This window comes from Mesocricetus auratus, unplaced genomic scaffold (genome assembly GCF_017639785.1).
Source record: "Mesocricetus auratus isolate SY011 unplaced genomic scaffold, BCM_Maur_2.0 Super-Scaffold_100010, whole genome shotgun sequence".
Classification (NCBI taxonomy): domain Eukaryota; kingdom Metazoa; phylum Chordata; class Mammalia; order Rodentia; family Cricetidae; genus Mesocricetus; species Mesocricetus auratus.
Genome location: NW_024429194.1, coordinates 67,097,081 through 67,109,750, shown reverse-complemented (window position 1 = coordinate 67,109,750; position 12,670 = coordinate 67,097,081). Strand labels below are relative to the sequence as shown.

Genomic DNA, 12,670 nt, shown 5'->3' with positions numbered 1-12,670 from the left:
TGTACAGCCTGTACATTTGACATCTGTTTTCTGTATTGCCTTACTATATTCTTTCTACCACCAAGAGCTTGTCTATAATTCCTAGCTGATACGGGAAGAATGTTAATCTGCGTATCCCATAGCTGTAATAGATCATGACCACAGAGGTTTATAGCAATATCTGCAACATATGGCTTTAACCTTCCTCTCTGTCCTTCTGGCCCAATAAAGTTCAATCCATCTAACACTCTGTTTAACTTGAGATAGTGTTCCAATCCCTAAGAATTGAACGTTAACCTCTTCTAAAGCCCAATTTGGGGGCCAGGACCTCTAGTTAAGTCACATGGTTAATGGCGGCATTGTTTTCCTCCTACAGGTGGTGGTGGTAGTACAGCCTTTTATTCCAGAACTTGAAAGACAGTGGCTGGCAGATCTATGTGATATTGAGGCTGGCCTGGTCTACAGATGGAGTGTCAGGACAGGCTTCAAAGCTATACATAGAAACCCTGTCTCAAAAAAGCCATAACAACAAAAACACAAATCAGTATTATACAACTCCAGAAATTAGTAAAAAAAATTTAAGAAATCAAACTCAAACAAGTGGATACAAAATAATAAAAAACAATACAGAAATGAAAAATATGAACAAAACAAAACTATACAAGGAATCAATGAAAACAAAGACTTGGTTTGTTGAAAAGAAAACTAAAATTGATGAACTTTTGGCCAAATCAACTGAAAGAGAGAGGACAGAAATTAATAAAGAGAGAACTGGGGCAAAACCACAAGTTGGGGAAGAAGACATTTGGATCATTGGGGATAGAGTCAGAGAGTGTGACCCCCGGAGGAGATCCCCGACCCGCAGGGATGAGGTGATGAGGGTCGCTACTAATTTGGTGGGTCTTCACGAGCAGATCCGATCTTAAAAGTAAACTTCAACAGGTTAAGGGAAGCAGGCTCAAGACAACGTTCGCTGATCATGAGTGTTTATTTTTGGGGTGAGATGGTACTTATAGAAAAAGAATCTCAGGGGGGCGGTACAAGCATGCCAATCAAGTCTCAACTCAAATATACACCAAATAAGGTAAAGACAAAGCTATAATTTTCCATCAGTCATCAGTCGCACTCCACAAATGCTTGTCAGCGTAAGTCAGGTGCAGGAATTAGGGAGGGGTAGGAAGTATTCAAAGGAACACTTTAACCTTTTGTTAACAAAGACAATTGCTCTATAAGGGTTACTTCCCCCTGGCTAGGCGGGTGGGCTGCCCTGTGTAAATTTAACTTTTATGGTTAACCTTTTCCTTTGTCTCAAGGGCATGTGTGCTCGCAGTCACGTAGGCAGAAGGCCAAGAAATGGCTGACAGACTCCATTTTGTTCAAGGTTCTAGCAGTCCCCAACAAGAGAGGAGAGGGACACCACCACAGATTGTCTGCTCCAGAGTTGGGAATGAGAATGGGGAATGGGATGCAGGGGAGAAGGAGGAGACGTGTGAGTCTGTTATCAGCCTAATGGTTGCCATAGCTGGAGTTGCCCTTAGGTTTATAGGGGCTGACTAGTGGGCTTGAGAGATTGACAACACGTGAGGTAGAAGGGAAAGATCTGCTCCTGCTCCATGAAACAGGAGTAGAGGGGCAGATAAGGCTGCCACATGTGTTCTGCTGCAGAGCTGTGGATGGGACTGGAGTATTGGAATTGAGGAACTAGAGGAAGAAGACAAGATCCTGTAGGCTCCAAAGCTACACAGAGAAACCCTGTCTCCCTCTCCCATCCCCCCATGCTTCCAATCTGCTCAGGAGATCTAGGCTCATTCCTCTTCTCTAAGAGAGAGGAAGAAGAGGAGGGAAGAGTAGGACATGGGGGAGCAGGAAGGCTGAGTCAGGGGAAGAATAGAGGAGAGCAGGATAAGAGATACCATAATAGTGGGAGTCATTCTAGGTTTGAAAGGAGATATGGCACTAGTGAGATTTCCAGATATCTACAAGAATGACACCAAATGGCAATCTAAGCAATAGCGGAGAGACTACCTTAAATGCCCATCCCTGATAATGAGATTGATGACTATCTTATATGCCATCCTAGATCCTTCATCCAGTGACTGATGGAAGCAGAGACAGATAACCACAGCTAAACACTGAACTGAACTCCTGGAACCCAGTGACAGAGAGGGAGGAAAGATGAGCAAGGGGGTCAAGACTGGGCTGGTGAAACCCACAGAAACTGCTAACTTGAACAAGGGAAAGCTCTGGGATCCCCAACTGATGGCTGGGAGACCAGCATGGGACTGATCCAGATCCCCTAAATGTGGTGTCAGCGAGGAGGCCTGGACAATCTATGGGGCCTTGGGCAGTAGATCAGTATTTATCCCTGGCATACAAATCAAAGCCAGTTCTTTCTCAGCTTCAGCTGTTAATTACCTGGGACTATTTAAGTCCTTGTCTCCATCTAAGGTTTTGCTTAAACGAATCAGTTGATCAGGTTTTATCCCAATAACGTTCCATAGATGGGAAATGTCTCTGAAAGTCATGAAGAGTCTCAACCTCTAATTTGCACCTTGTGGAGTCTAATTTTTTGTAAACCTATTTTATTTATTTTTTATTGTACATTACTCCTTTATTATATTGGTCTGGAAAGAGATTTAGTAGTTATGCCCAAAACCAGTTCTGAGCCCACATGGTAGGGCCAAGCAGGTGGAACATGATTCAGACAGTGAAAGACAAAACCTGGACATGAACAAGGGGCACAGCCGCTCTACAAAGCAAGGCAGAAGTGACCTAGCACACAGCCATAAGCGCCCCTGCCCCTTGAGGACACGGAGTTTATCTGATATGAGGAATGGCTTATTTTCTGGTGACCACATGGAACTATTTCAATCACCACTAGAAACAGCAGAGGGGCTTTTTTCTGCTGATAAATACACATGAACCTTTTTTTTTATAAAAGTAAATGTAACAACACAGACTTAACAGGATTGATCCCAACCTTCCGGGTCCAGCAGCTCCTTTAGGGTCAGAGAGGAAGGTAGTATGTTTAAATCACCACATAAGTTACCTTCACCTTCCACGGAAATAACTACACCCCCCCCCGTTACCTAACTGCAGAAGAGTGCAGGACAAGTACCAGGGACAAAACTTGGCAGCAGCTTCTCACTGCTTTTACCATTGCATGGTTCCTCCCTGACCTCTTCCTAAAGCAGACCCTTAGTACACACAGGACTATGAAGAAGTAATCACTATCTCTCCACTCTCCTGGTAAGAGGAATCATCCCTGGATGTGAACCAAGAACTTGTACCCCAAGGGTGTTTTTCTGATTAGGTTCTAGGAAGAAAGTGGGTGCAACTACAACTTAAGCTTAAGATTCTAAAGTCAGTGTGGCAGGTGTTGAGGAAGGGTGTGGGAAGCATAAGCAGGCAGGGAGGAGGGTATTGGGGTAGGCCTCTTCCTGCTTGCCTTTACTTCTTGACCTTGCCCTGAGCAGCCACAGCATCCGTGGTTTTCCATGCAGTCTCTTTATCTCCCAGGAACTGCATGGATTTCACAGGCTTCAAGTTCTTGTCCAATTCATAGACAATGGGAATGCGGGTTGGCTGATTCAGCTCCATGATGGCCTCTTCTGAGAGCCCCTCCAGAGGCTTGACGATGCCAGGAAGGCTGTTACCATGGGCTGCAATCAGGACTCTTTCCCCCTCCTTGATCTGAGGGACAATTTCTTCGATCCAGAAGGGGCAGTGCTCTGGCAATAGTATCCTTGAGGCTCTCACAGGAGGGTAGCTGGTCCTTAGTAAGGTCTGCGTACCTGCGATCCTTACTGATGTTGCTGTAGAAGGGATGCTCAGGCTCCATTGGAGGCAGTGGGACATCATAAGATCACCTCCAGATCTTTACCTGCGCCTCACCATGTTTACCAGAAGTTTCTGCTTTATTGAGACCAGTCAGACCCCCGTAGTGTTGCTCATTGAGGCACCAGGTCCTGACCACTGGCAGCCATGTCTGATCAATGGCATCAAAGACTATCCAATGATCCGGATTGCTCTCTTCTGAATGGAGGTGAAGCAGATGTCAAATTCATAGCCAGCATCTTGCAACACCTGTCCACCACGCTTCGCCTCCTCGTGGCCTGCTGGGCTCAGAAGTGGTTCTCTAGGTTCCAGGCACTCTCGATGTGCTGGATTAGCACTAGCTTGTAGGTGGCCATGGCAACAGGCAGGAGGATGTGGCAGAGCATTAACCTATTTTATAGCCTAAATAATAGGATCTCTTCTTTGTATTTTTTTTTTGGTTTTTACCAGACAGGGTTTCTCTGTGTTGTTTTGGAGGCTGTCGGTCCAGCCTGGCCTCAAACTCACAGAGATCCGCCTGCCTCTGCCTCCCGAGTGCTGGGATTAAAGGCGTGCGCAACCACCGCCCGGCTTCTTTGTATTTTTTCAAGAGCAATTTGTAATCCCCAACAAGGCAATTTTTTTTACTTCTTCAAACATTCTTTCTAAATTATCTACATTTGAATCAGATAAAATGCCATGCATGTAATAGTAACATAGATTGAGGAAATTGCTTACATATTATTCCCAATGACTGGTGCACAAAATATTGGCACAGGGTGGGTTTATTTAACATTCCCTGTGGAAGAACCTTCCACTAATATCTTTTAGCAGGTTGTAAATTATTGTAAGTAGGTACCATGAACGCAAATTTTCTCTATCTTTTTCTTGTAAAGTTATAGTTGAAAGACCTCGGCATCAAAGCGCCAGGCACTGAACTGAACCCTCTGCCCAAGAACCGGGGCCAGACCACTGGCTGCAAATACAAGAGGTGATTTATTGAGTACACAGGCGCCTGCAGATGCTACTGCAACTCGGGTGCAGAGCATACCGGGCTTTCAGGGAGCACAATATTTATAGAGTTTCAATGGTTACATAAGTAACAGGCATTTCATTGGCTCATTTTGGGGGCAGGGGTAGTTCCCACGGACTAAGTTTCCTGGTATTACTTTATGAAAGATCCAGGCATACTTCAGCAATTATTATCCTGGTCCCATGACTACTATGGTGATCATAGACACAACTGGGGGCAAGGGTAGTTGCCAAGGACTAGGTGTCCTGGTATTGTCATATGAAAGTTCCCAGCACGCTTCAGTAATTATTATCCGGGTCCCATGATTGCTATAGTGATCAGACACAATTGGGGGCCAGGGTAGTTGCCAAGGACTAAGTGTCCTGGTATTGTCATATGAAAGTTCCCAGCACGCTTCAGCAATTATTATCCGGGTCCCATGACTGCTATCACAGACATCCTGTTTTGAGGGTGAGACACCTGGTCTGGGTTTCTTTCATTAGGCAACGGCCTGGCCTTGCTTTTCTTTTCCTAGGGGGTCCTGGGTAGGGGTCTTTCATAGTAAAGAAACAGTCTTTTAAGTCAATAACTATAATAGGCCAATCTTTAGGTAATAAAGAAAGCAACGGCATTCCAGTCTGTAGAGAGCCCATTGGCTGAATTACTTTATGAATGGCTCTCAGGTCTGTAAGCATTCTCCATTTTCCTGACTTCTTTTTAATAACAAATATGGGAGAATTCAAGGGTTGGTAGATTCTTAAATATCCAGCATTTAGCTCCTCCTCTAACTTCTCTGAAGTCATAGGCCATTGTCCCATCCAGACAGGATTGTCAGTTAGCCATTTTAAGGGTAGGGATTTTGGTTCCTCTATGAGTTAAACACTTGTTTTATTCTGTTTTTGTACAACCTGGATGATCAGTGTCTGTTTTATATAGTACCTTAACATTTTTTCCATAAACATGAGTTGGTTTATGATTTATTTATGATACTGGAAGAATGTTAATCTGGGTATTAAATTGCTTCAACAGATCACGACCCCATAGATTTACTGCTATATTAGCCAGATGTGGCCTCAGCCTTCCTCTTTGTCCTTCTGGCCCTATACATTCAATTCATCTCATGTTTTGTTTTACATAAGATAGGGTTCCAATCCCTAAGAATTGAACATCTACCTCCTGAAGAGGCCAACTTGGATCCCAAGATTCTGGAGTGATAATGGTGACATCTGTACCTGTGCTCAATAATCCTTTGAGTATAACATGATTGATTTGTACTCTTAGTTTTGGTCTTTGGTCTTTTACAGGAGTCTGCCAAAATATGTTTTCTGTTTCCTCCCTGAATTTTTTTGGGGGGTTTTTCGAGACAGGGTTTCTCTGTGGCTTTGGAGGCTGTCCTGGAACTCGATCTGTAGACCAGGCTGGCCTCGAACTCACAGACATCCGCCTGCCTCTGCCTCCCGAGTGCTGGGATTAAAGGTGTGTGCCACCAACACCCGGCCTCCTCCCTGAATTTTTGATTCATCCTCCAAAGCTATTCTACCATCCAAAGCAGTACGATTTTTTGCAATAGACACTGGATTTCCTAATTGTTCTGGAAGGGATTGTCCTCCACAGTGATTGGAAATGACTGAACCAATTTTGACATGGGGGAAGGAGTTTCCTGATGGTAAAGGGTTGCCTTGTTTGCCTCTTGTCAATCTACATTCGGTGGTCCAATATTGGCCTTTTCCACAACTTCTATATCATCAAGAAGGTTGGAGCCTTCTATTTGGAGTTAAGGAGTTTGCCTTCAACATGGCAGAAATAGCCATTTGGGCAAGAAACTTCTCTTGTCTGGACAGTTTGACTGTATGCTTTATAAACTGGACATCAAGGACCTAAAATGACTGCTGAACTTGCCAAAACAAGATTGGACAGTCCTGCAGGGTTCTTGCTTCATGGAAGTCTGCCAGACATTCTACAGGGCACAGAGAAAAATGACTGACAAACTGCCAATACAGTCAGGACAGTTCAGATTCCCTGCTTTGCGGAGAAGTCTGCTAGATACTTTCAGACTGAGGATGGGTGCCCCAATGTTACAGAAAAACTTCAGGTGACTGTCCAGGCAGTCAGATGTCTCCGTCAATTCTAGAGTTTACATATTATCCTTCTGAAATCTTTGATGCAGTTGAAGACAGATAGCTATGGTTATGGTTTTCCTTAGTTATAACAAAAGTTAAGTTACACATAGAACTTTAGAATCACAAAGATAGGATATATGATAAAATATTTTCTTTAAATTTTGCCAAATGTTAATGGGCTAAATATTGTTAACTATAGTTCTTACTAGATAACTGTTTTGTTATATATAATTTTACTATGTTAAAGTTAAAACCTTTCTTTTTATTTAGACAGAAAAGAGGAGATGATGGGGGAATGTCCTTCTGTATGTTTCTCTTACTCACTGAGAGGATAGTAACCAGGCAGGAAGTATAGACGGGGCTACCAGGCAAGGAAAATTCTGGGGACAGGAGGCAGAGAGAAGCCACAGGGAGACGCCATGTAGCAACCGGGAAGATAGGAAGTGCCAGGCATTCTCTGGTAAGATAAGAGCCTGTAGGAAAACATAGATTAATCGCTATGGGTTAATAATTAAAAGAAAGCTAGCCTGAGCCATCAGCCAAACAGTTTATAGTTAATATAAGTTTCTGTGTGTTTATTTGGGGCTAATCAGCTGTGGGACAAGTTGGGACAGGAAACTCAGTCTACAAGAGGCCATGGGGAGATACCATTTACTGGCTGGCTCAGCCTGTTTTCTTATAGAACCCAGGACATCAAGTATGGCACCACCCACAGTGGGCTGGGCCCTCAGCATCAATCTCCAGGTAAAAAAAATGCCCTACAGCTAGATCTTAAGGAGGCATTTTCTCAATGGAGGTTCCCTCCCTTCAGATAACTCTAGCCTGTGTCAAGTTGACATAAAACCAGCCAGCACTGTCTAGAACTATGTAGCCCAGGCCATCCTCAGACTCACAAGAGATCTGCCTGTCTCTGCCTGCTGAGTGCTGGGATTACAGCCATGTGCCATCTGTGCCCAGCAAATCCAAAATGTTGGATGGTGGGTGATGGCAGATATGACAGATGTCAAGCATAGCTGGAAGTTGCCCCAGCGACTTTTTTACTCGCCATCTATCTATTCGTCTATTTATTTCCTTACTCTCTTTTCATTCTTGCAGTGCTGCAGAGCTTCACTAGAGCCTGGTGTGTGCTAGGAAGCACTCAGCCACTGAGCAGCACCTCCAGGCTGCTGACTTCTTACACACGGAGATATCACGAGCCTGTGTTCCAGCAAGCTCTGGTTCAACCTATGCTTCAGTGATTACAAGTGCCTCCATCTCTCCAAACTCAATTACCCACCATGATTCCTCTACTAGACTTAATGGGAGATGTCATTCTGTAAATCTGTCTCTCTTATTGGTGGCTGAATAAAGCACTGTTAGCTAATAGGGAAGCAAGATAGGTGGGACTATTTGTCAAGGAGGATTCTGGGAAAGAGAGGCAGAGACAGACACCATGTAGCTGCCAGAGGAGTAAGAGGTCTGGACCCTTTTCTCTGGTAAGAGAAATACTTAGATTAACAATTATGGGTTAAATACTTAAGTCAGAGCTAGTCAGTAAGAAACCAAGCAAACAGCCAACAGCTTTGTAATTAATATAGTGTCCTGTGAGTTATTTGAGGGTTCAGACAGTGTGGCAGGGCCCTGGCGACTGGCGGGGAAAAACTACATTCTACATAATGGTTGTCAGAAGTGGAATCATGAATTTCTGAGTAGAATGACAAAAGCTTAAAAGGGATTTTAGAAACAAATGAACAGAGAAGCATGGCTTCTTGGTAGCAGCATTTCTCTCAGGTGGGCTCTGTTTTGCTAGAGACAGAGACTCATGCAGCTCACTTAAGGGAGTCTTCCTGACTCAGCATAAGCAAAAACAAAACAAAACAAAACAAAACAAAACAAAAAACCCAGCAAGGTTCTTTTAAGAGGCTTTGCTAACAATTGAATGGTGTGCACGAGCATCTGGCAGTGGCAGTGACCACATCTCCACGCCAGCACCATGCTGCTGGATGTCAGCACAGACTGAGACAGTGAGCAGGAGTCAAATTTACGCCCACCATGTTGGAAACCCAGAGGCTGTTTCCACTTTAATTTTGGCAATGTTCTTTAGCCTATATAAGACACGTGGCCATAAAAACAAGCTTGAGAGAGAAAAAGAAACAGGATAGTGGTAAAAATAGATAGATACATAGATACATAGACAGATACATGATACATAGATAGATAGATAGATAGATAGATAGATAGATAGATAGATAGATAGACAGACAGACAGATAAGCCAGCTGTGGTGGTGCACACCGGGAGGATTTGCTGAAGGAGGCAGAGGCAGGCAGATTTCCAGAGAAACCCTGTCTCAGAGAAATAAATAAATAAACAAAAGTAAAAGAAATAGAATAATAATAGATAAATAAGCCACGTAAAGATGGAAAATACACAGAGAGTCTGGATGCTGTATGCTATTGTGTTTTTCAGTTTTTCGATTGCTAAAGAGGAACAGCTGCTAAAGTACACTTGATTATCAATGCTGTTGAATTAATCCAACTTATACCTTTTGAAAAATGCCTTGACTTCAAAATTTAAATTTAAGGACAGGTTACTTTGGAAAAGAGATTCCATTTATGTTTCCACAGAAAATAAAAAGCAGTGGATTCCTTCGTGGCTTCTGTGGTTTGATGAACCAAGATCTCCCCCCCCCAGCAGTGGCCCAGGTGATGCAGCATCTTAAACAGCTGAGATGATACAGCCTTAACGACTACAAAAAAGAAGGACTTAGCCAGGTTTCTGAGTTTTGTCGTGATCCCAGAGGCTTCATTCTCACATTACAGCAGGATCCTACAGATAACCTTCCCAAAAAGGAGAAGAGACACACACTAGCCCATGACCAAGCCCCAGCTCACCCTGCCCAACGCCCCCATCTCACACTCTGTCATTGTCTTCATTCATGTATTCCCATCTGTCAAGACAGCCACTCTACCCCCAGCACAACCACACCTGCATCACTATTCCAAACACTCACAAGCTACACTCTCGGTGATAAGCCATGTTCTGAAAATGGACCCTCACTAGTTCATCAGGTTCTGTGTCAGTTCTCAGAAAACCTGGGCAAACAGGAGGCAAATCCAGAAAGGGATTTCAGAGATATTAAGGGCTTCTAAAACGTAGGCCTCAGTTTCCTTAAGAAAGCCAGGAATGGTAGTGCACACCTTTAATCCCAGCGTTCGGGAGACAGAGGCAGGTAAAATTCTGTGAGCTCTAGGCCAGCCTGGTCTACAGAGCAAGTGCTGGGACAACCTAGGCTACACATAGAAACCCTGTCTCATAAAGGAAAAAATAAGAGTCTCCCAAAACAATAACATGTAATATTGAAAACAAGGAAAGAGATGTCTCCCCCTCCCTTCTCCCCCTCTCATACCTTTCCTTTTAGAGCTCTTGAATGATGACATCAGTGATGACCTCCTCTGTGCCAAGATGGCTGTGAAAGATCCCAAAGCATTGTCTGCTGGGTAAGAGGGGCTCCAAGGGTAGAGACCAGCAGCAGCTCGCAGGGATGGGTCCATCCAAGACTTGGCTCACCAATGTGAGCAGTGTTTGGGAGAGTTTGAGACTGCTCTCCTGGTGTAAAAATGGGGGGAAATAATGTGATGTGTGCATCCCAGACAAAACAAAACACCCACCCCCTCCCCCATATGCCTCAACAGTACTATGATTAGCTGAGCATCCTAAAGACCCCAGCCCTAATCTATGTTTTCTTTCTGTCCCTAGGGTGCCATTAATGTCTTCAAACATGGCTCCCATAGGATGGGCCAATTCCTTAGGTTCTTAGAAGCTCTGAAATTTCCCTATCTCTGCCTCCAAAATGAAAGTTAAGTTCACCTGTCTCTAGGACAGTCTTAAGAACTGTCATTCCTGTCCACATTCTGATATGCTCATGGACCTGGATCAGTGACCTGCTCAAGCCACCACTGGAGAGGCTTCCTCCTATGACTTGTGGGACCAGGTGCAAAGACCTCGCTGCCCAACATTATGTGGACAGTAGGCTTACACCTCAGGTTTACTGTTCCTCACCAAAGGATGTCAGGACAGGAACTCAAACAGGGCAGGAACCTGGAGGCAGGAGCTGTTGCAGAGGCCATGGAAGGGAGCTGCTCACTGACTTGCTCCTCATGGCTTGCTCAGCCTGCTTTCTTATAGCACCCAGGACCACCATAACAGGGATGGCACCCACACCATGGGCTACACCCTCCCCCATTAATCAATAATTGAGAAAACACCTTACAGCTGGATCTCATGGAGGCATTTCCTCAGCTGAGGCCCCTTCCTCTCTGATGACTCTAGCTGTGTCAAGGTGACACACAAACACATCACTGTTAAGACACAACCCTTTCTTTCCTATTCACTTCCAAGATCTCACGTTAAAATCATGAATCATTTTAAAAGTCACGCAGTCTTTAAAAATTCACATTTAAAAAAAACACATTAAAATTTCAGTCTCTCTAAAATATCCAATTTCCTTTTTTAAAAGTTTCAAGTCTTTCATCTTGTGGGCTCCCTTAAAAATCAAAATTGAGCCAGGCAGTGATGGCACACGCCTTTGATCCCAGCACTAGAAAGGCAGAGACAGGTGGATCTCTGTGAGTTCGAAGCCAACCTAGTCTACAGAGCAAGTTCCAGGACAGCCAGGATGCAAAACAAAATCAAAATTGAATTAAATACCTTCTAGAAGAAGGAAGAATCAGGGCATTGTCACAATCCTAACAAAGCAAAACCAAACTCTACCAATATAAGTAACTTAATGTCTAGTTATCTGGGATTGACTCACCATCTTCTGAACTCCTATCCTACAAGGAGCTTGAGTCACATCTCCAGCTCCACCCTCTGCAGCGCGCGCACACACACACACACACACACACACACACACACACAGCTCCACTGCTGCTGTTCTTGGTGGTCACGCAGGGTGCTGGCATCTCCAAGACACTAGGGTCTTCTGCTACAACTGGGCTGCACTCTCACCCATACCCTCTCATAAGCTCTCCTCATGGTGCTAAGCCTCAACTTTTCTGCATGACCCCTTCAGTCCTGGGCTTCAACTAATCCTGAAGCTGCACCTCCACTGATGACCTGGCCTGGTCTCTCACAGTGCCAAGCCTCAGCTCCTCTCCATCACTCTCTCATGCCTTCAAAACTAGTACCACCTGGGTGACTCTTACACATTACCAAGCCCTGCTTCCAGCCAGCATGAGGTACAACCTTGGCCACCTCTGGGACACAGCTTTTATGTGCTGATTCTCAGGAAACGTTTCCCAGAAGATTTTACCTCAGTGATGCTGGTTTCTTCTTAATCACCACTAATTTTTTAGCTCCCGCTGAGCAGCATCAAGTATCCCAGGAAAGTTTCACTTTAGTAGTTATGGTGTCTTGTTAATCACAGCTGATTCTTCAGCCCCAGCTAACCAGAACCACAGAATCTTAATTCAAAGTAACAAACGGCCACGATAGAGCCTTTAACCTTCCCTCTGAAACATCACAAGCCAGACCTCCATCTTCTGCACTGCTCTCGGCATTCTTGTCTTCCAACCTCCCACAGAACATCCACAGAGCTCTTAACATTCGATGGCTTTTCTAGCCTTAAGTTACAAAGTCTTTCCGCAATCCTTCCAAGTACATGATCAGGTCTGTCCCAGCAATGTCCCACTACACTGGGACTAGTTTCTGTCTTAGTTAGGGTTCTTATTGCTGTGATCAAGCACCATGACCAAAAAGCAAGT

The 12,670-nt window shown here is 44.3% G+C and overlaps 1 long non-coding RNA gene and 1 pseudogene across 3 annotated transcripts; both read right to left on the bottom strand.

The window, feature by feature from the left end:
- Window positions 1–3,429: 3,429 nt before the first annotated feature.
- LOC101834249 lies at window positions 3,430–4,172 on the bottom strand (annotated as a pseudogene).
- A 3,039-nt stretch (window positions 4,173–7,211) lies between these two features.
- LOC110340387 lies at window positions 7,212–12,281 on the bottom strand. 3 transcript variants are annotated; one of them, XR_002382184.1, is made up of 3 exons: window positions 12,220–12,281; window positions 10,315–10,514; window positions 7,212–7,400 (listed from the first exon to the last, which is right to left on the bottom strand). It is a non-coding gene; the product is annotated as an uncharacterized LOC110340387 (long non-coding RNA). The 3 variants fall into 3 exon arrangements; XR_002382182.2 differs by lacking the exon at window positions 12,220–12,281 and adding an exon at window positions 11,722–12,035; XR_002382183.1 differs by lacking the exon at window positions 12,220–12,281 and adding an exon at window positions 10,968–11,018.
- Window positions 12,282–12,670: the final 389 nt, after the last annotated feature.